The sequence below is a fragment of the Tachyglossus aculeatus genome, chromosome 2 (genome assembly GCF_015852505.1).
Source record: "Tachyglossus aculeatus isolate mTacAcu1 chromosome 2, mTacAcu1.pri, whole genome shotgun sequence".
Lineage (NCBI taxonomy): Eukaryota > Metazoa > Chordata > Mammalia > Monotremata > Tachyglossidae > Tachyglossus > Tachyglossus aculeatus.
In genome coordinates this window covers 14,338,097-14,344,648 of record NC_052067.1, presented here as the reverse complement: position 1 = coordinate 14,344,648, position 6,552 = coordinate 14,338,097, and the positions used below count along the sequence as shown (strand labels likewise).

General features: G+C 47.4%; 1 non-coding gene across 1 annotated transcript; it reads right to left on the bottom strand.

Moving 5' to 3' along the window:
* Positions 1-648: 648 nt before the first annotated feature.
* On the bottom strand, positions 649-729 carry LOC119924658. Its single transcript, XR_005449359.1, has one exon. It is a non-coding gene; the product is annotated as a small nucleolar RNA SNORD93 (small nucleolar RNA).
* Between the last annotated feature and the right edge of the window lie 5,823 nt (positions 730-6,552).

The window sequence follows — 6,552 nt, the reverse complement described above, 5'->3', positions numbered from 1 at the left end:
AATGAGACTGTTTTATTTCAATCTAGGAGGAAGAATTTCAACAATCACTTCGCATTAAAATACCTTATCCGCTGTCAAACGATTTAAAAAATATCTTCTTTACAAGGGGCCAACCCTAGAAAAAAACACAATACTGCATTAGCCAGAGAGAAAGGTTTAAGCCATAAAAATTTACTACAAGAGTAATAAATACCTGCTTCAAACCTGAAGTTTGCACTTCAATCATACTTACTAAGCACATACTGTTTGCAGAGCACTGAACTAAGTGCTTTGGAGAGAACAATGTAACAGAGTTGGTAGGCATATTCCCTGACCACACTTCTTTTCTTAATCCTATGGATGAACGGGTATTTAATCCCCATTTTAGAGATACGGAAACTGAGGCAGGGATGTTAAGTGTCTTGTCCAAGGTCACATATCAGGGAAGCAGCACCTCTCCTCTCTAAACAGTAAGTTCCTTGTGGGCAGGGAACATTTCTACCAACTCTGTTATATTCCACTCTCCCATTAGTACAGTGAGCTCTCAATAAATATGAATGAATGACTGAGCCTACTTAGTGGAGAGGCTGGGCCCGATCAACGTTTAAGGTCTCTAGCAGGTCTAGGATTTTTAAAAAGCCAACATAAAAATATCCGTAAATATATTTTTGGCCTCAGCTAAATCCTTTAACCCATCAGAGCATATTACTAAGATATGCCCAATCAGATTATGATTTTCATCCTCGGCCAATATTCCATTCAATTCATGATCAACTGAAGCCTGCTGATTCTTACCTTCCAAAATAAAAATCAGCATGTGCACGTTTCCATCGGTGAAACTGCAAAAGTAAACGGTAAGCGTTATTTTTTGACAGTATTGCAATGAATCACAATAATGTTTAAAGGCAACTTTCAAGGAAAATAACTCTTGAGGGATGCATCTGGGAGGAATTATCAGCGTGCTCTCCAGCCACCTTAGAACCGAGGGGACATCTGGGCCCCATTTTTATCCCTGGAGGGATGGGAGACTGGCAGGACGTGAATCTTGGCCCTTGAACCCTTCCCGGGGGGTCAGAGGACACATTGCCCCAATTTGCCATACTACAGATAGTGGAGCAATTTAAGTTTATTGTACTCTGGCATTTCCTCTATACCACCAAAACAGGGTCAAGAAAAAATGTATTTTTTAAAACCAGAAAATTTGTAAAAATCCACTCTGCTGTTTTACAAGCAGTTTCTCTAAGCTAATTATGATGAGGCATTTAACATAGACGATTTACAGTAGTAGACAATTAACAGTAGGAATTCCTCAACTAAATCCTATTTATTTACTCTCAAGATGGCCTTCAGCTTTTCTGAGTAATCCTCAACTAGTTTCTTGTATCTATGGGTTTGGGCTCTTGTCTAATCACCTAAACCCTTCATTGTTTCCCGGCTGGCAGGATTCCCAAAAGTGCTTTGCTTTTACTTGAATCTTACACAACAAGGGGAGTATGAGTCATTAGACTTCCATTTTGCATGCTCGTTAAATCAATCAATCGTATTTATTGAGCGCTTACTGTGTGCAGAGCACTGTACTAAGCGCTTAAAATTCAAGTTAAAATTCACGGGCTTTGAGGATATTTACACAGGTACCTTGGAGTTGAAAGTCCTATGCTCTGGAGCTTCTAGGTATCAAGATCTTCCTGGCACTTAGGATATTTTGGAAATTTCTCTATAAATGGTCTTGGCTGAAGCACAACGAATGCTGCCACACTGCTAAATTCCTATTAATTCGTCCACCTGAGAAAAGCTTTATCTGTATTTGCTCTGGGTTCAGACTTTAAAAGTTTCAATCAATTACTGCTTAATCTCTACCTGAATAATTGCAGAGAAGGGAACTTGCTCATTTCCCAGACCTTTTTAAAATCAAGAGTGATTGAAAAAGAAAAACAGGAAACAGCAAGGGAAATAGTTTCACATGTCCAAGCAGTTAAGTGTGTGTGTGCGCTGTGGGGGGAGGGAGGGGAAGACACTTAGCCCAGTAGTTATTTATAATAACGGTGCTGTAACACCTTCATTTGCGAGAATTGTACATTTTTGGATATATGAACTCATCCCTTCAGGTGGCAGGCTAGGTAGGAGACGGAACAGGGAAACTGAGGCACTGGATCAATCAATCAATCGTGTTTATTGAGCGCTTCCTGTGTGCAGGGCACTGTACTAAGCCCTTGGGAAGTACAAGTTGGCAACATATAGAGACAGTCCCTACCCAACAGTGGGCTCACAGTCTAAAAGGGGGAGACAGAGAACAAAACCAAACATACTAACAAAATAAAATAAATAGAATAGATATGTACAAGTAAAATAGAGTAATAAATATGTACAAACATATATACAGGTGCTGTGGGGAAGGGAAGGAGGTAATATGGGGGGGGTGGAGAGAGGGAGCACTGGATAATAATAATAATAATGTTGGTATTTGTTAAGCGCTTACTATGTGCCAAGCACTGTTCTAAGCACTGGGGAGGTTACAAGGTGATCAGGTTGTCCCACGGGGGGCTCACAGTTTTAATCCCCATTTTACAGATGAGGTAACTGAGGCCCAGAGAAATGACTTGCCCAAAGTCACACAGCTGACAAGTGGCAGAGCCGGGATATGAACCCACGACCTCTGACTCCAAAGCCTGTGCTCTTTTCCACTGAGCCACGCTGACTGGGCCCAAATCCAGCTCATTTTATAATTATAGCCATATTTGTTTAAATGCTTATTATGTGCCAGGCACTGTACTAAGCGCTGGGGTGCATACAAGCAAATCGGGTTGGACACGGTCCCTATCCCACGTGGGGCTCTCCATCTTGGTCGCCATTTTACAGATGAGGTAACTGAGGCCCAGAGAAGTGAAGTGACTTACCCGAGGTCACACGACAGGCACGTGGAGGGGCTGAAATTGGAACCCAGATCATTGTGACGCCCACGCCCATGCTCTAGCCATTAGGCCATGCTGCTTCTCATGCTCCTTATGAAACATGGCCACGGCAGGCCTGTGGAGAACGAGTTTAAGGGCTAATCTCTCATACGAATTGTTGGTTAGGGCCCCGGTGGGCCTCAGTTTCCCCAGAGGTCGGGGCTGTCGTCCACGTGGGCCAGTCCGGAGCCGGGAGGGGGTTGGGTGACCGGCCACGAATGGGACAAATACTAATAATAATAATGATGGCATTTATTAAGCGCTTACTATGTGCAAAGCACTGTTCTAAGCGCTGGGGAGGTTACATGGTGATCAGGTTGTCATCATCATCATCATCAATCGTATTTATTGAGCGCTTACTATGTGCAGGGCACTGTACTAAGCGCTTGGGAAGTACAAATTGGCAACATATAGAGACAGTCCCTACCCAACAGTGGGTTCACGGTCTAAAAGAGTAGGCTCACAGTCCCACGGGGGGCTCACAGTCTTAATCCCCATTTTCCAGATGAGGGAACTGAGGACCAGAGAAGTGAAGTGACTTGCCCAAGGTCACACAGCTGACAGTTGGCGGAGCCGGGATTTGAACCCGTGACCTCTGACTCCAAAGCCCGGGCTCTTTCCATTGAGCCACGCTGCTTCTCAACAAAACCTCCTTTGGGGCTTAGTCATTCAATTCAATCCTATTTATTGAGCGCTTACTCTGCGCGGGGCGTTGTCCTAAGCGCTGGGGAGAGTCCAATATAACAAAACACACACATTCCCTGCTTATTGTTGTACTAGACTCTCGCAAGCGCTCAGTATACGTCCCAAGCCCTCACTAGTAATCAGAATGATTTCTGTTAAGCGCTTACTATGTGCCAGGCACTGTACTAAGCGCTGGGGCGGATACAAGCAAATCGGGTTGGGCACAGTCGCCCGGTCATAAACCCCAGTTTAGTACAGTGCTCTGCACACAGTAAGAGCTCAATAAATACAACTGGATGAATGAATAAACCCCAGTTTACAGATGAACTGGGACGCACAGAGAAGTAAAGCGACTCGCCCGAGGCCACACAGCAGACAAGTGGCTATCCTATCCCCACGGCATATATGTATATGTCTGTAATCTATTTATTTATATTAATTTCCATTTTCCCTTTTAGACTGTGAGATAGATCGTCGTGGGTAGGGTTGTCACACTGTACTCTCCCAACCGCTTGGTACATTCATTTAATCCCACTTATTGAGCGCTTGCTGTGTGCACAGCACTGTACTAAGCTGCAGAAGCAGCCTGGTTTAGTGGAAATCAATCAATCAATCGAATTTATTGAGCGCTTACTGAGTGCAGAGCACTGTACTAAGCGCTTGGGAAGTACAAGTTGGCAACATCTAGAGACAGCCCCTACCCAACAGTGGGGTCACAGTCTAGAAGCAGAGCCCGGGACTAGAAGTCAGAGGTCCTGGGTTCTAATCCCGCGGCACCACTCGTCTGCTGCGTGACCTTGGGCAAGCCATTTCACTTCCCTGTGCCTCAGTTCCCTCACCTGTAAAATGGGGATGAAGACTGCGAGTCCCACGTGGGACAACCTGATGAGCTTGTATCTACCTCGGCGCTTAGAACAGTGCTTGCAGGGCACATGGTGAGCGCTTAACAAATACCATCATTATTAATAAGTGATTGGAAAGTACAATACAGCGTTTTGCACACAGTAAGCGCCCCAATGAATACGATCAAATAAATGAATGGAAGTGGCGGGGCCGGGATTAGAAATCGGCTTCTTCTCACTCCCGGGCCTGGGCTCTATCATCTACTACTAATCAGAATAATGATGATGGCATTTGTTAAGCGCTTACTATGTGCAAAGCACTGCTCTAAGCGTTGAGGATACAAGGTGGTCAGGTTATCCCACGTGGCGATCAGTCTTCATCCCCATTTTACAGATGAGGGAACTGAGGCCCAGGGAATAGTACTAATAATGGTATTTGTTAAGCGCTTACTATGTGCAAAGCACTGCTCTAAGCGTTGAAGAGGATACAAGGTGATCAGGTTATCCCACGTGGCGATCACAGTCCTCATCCCCATTTTACAGATGAGGGAACTGAGGCCCAGGGACTAGTAATAATAATAATAATAATGATGGCATTTGTTAAGCGCTTACTATGTGCAAAGCACTGTTTTAAGTGCTGAGGAGGATACAAGGTGATCAGGTTGTCCCACGTGGCGATCAGTCTTCATCCCCATTTTACAGATGAGGGAACTGAGGCCCAGGAAATAGTAATAATAATAATGATGGCATTTGTTAAGCGCTTACTATGTGCAAAGCACTGTTTTAAGTGCTGAGGAGGATACAAGGTGATCAGGTTATCCCACGTGGCGATCAGTCTTCATCCCCATTTTACAGATGAGGGAACTGAGGCCCAGGAAATAGTAATAGTAATAATGATGGCATTTGTTAAGCACTTACTATGGGCCAAGCACTGTTCTAAGCGCTGAGGAGGATACAAGGTGATCAGGTTATCCCACGTGGCGATCACATTCTTCATCCCCATTTTACGGGTGAGGGAACTGAGGCCCAGGGAATAGTAATAATAATAATGATGGCATTTGTTAAGCGCTTACTATGTGCCAAGCACTGTTCTAAGCATTGAGGAGGATACAAGGCGATCGGGTTATCCCACGTGGCGATCACAGTCTTCATCCCCATTTTACGGATGAGGAAACTGAGGACAAGGAAACTGAGGACAAGGGACTAGTAATAATAATAATGATGGTATTTGCTAAGCGCTTACTATGTGCCAAGCACTGTTCTAAGCGCTAGGGGAGATACAAGGGAATCAGGTTGTCCCACGTGGGGCTCCCAGTCCTCATCCCCATTTTCCAGATGAGGTGAGTGAGGCCCAGAGAAGTGAAGTGACTCGCCTAAAGTCACACAGCGGACACGTGGCACAGGCGGGATTTGAACCCATGCCCTCCGACTCCCCAGCCCGGGCTCTGCGCAGGGAGCCCCGCTGCCTCTCTAAGCAGCTACTTCAGTATTGGGCCGTGCTGCTTCCCGATCACCAATCAATCAACACGACTGCCTTCCCCCCCCGGCCGTGGCCGCCACTCACCCGCACACGGTCCGGTCCGGTCCGGTCCGGCCCGATCCGGCCCCGGGGCCGGAGACAGGCCGCTGAGGGCGCACGTGGCCGCCCGCCCGGCCCGGCCCGGCAGCTTACGCCGCCGCCGGAAGCCGGCCCCGCCAGCGCCCCCTCTCCGCCCCGCCCCGCCCCCGCAGCGGCCCCTTCCCTCCTCCGAGCCGCTCCCCCGCCCCCTGCTGGCCGAGGCCTCGCCTTGCTCTCCCGCCTTTTGCGCTCTCTCCCCCCCCCCTCCTCTCTCTCTCTCTCTCTCTCTCTCTCTCTCTCTCTCTCTCTCTCTCTCTCTCTCTCTCTCTCTCTCTCTCTCTCTCTCTCTCTCTCTCTCTCTCTCTCTCTCTCTCTCTCTCTCTCTCTCCCTCTCCCTCTCTCCCTCTCCCTCTCCCTCTCCCTCCCTCCCTCCCCCCTCCTCCCTCTCCCTCTCCCTCTCCCTCCCTCTCTCCCTCCCTCTCTCTCTCCCTCTCTCCCCCCCCTCCCTCTCCCTCTCTCTCTCCCTCCCTCTCCCCCCCCC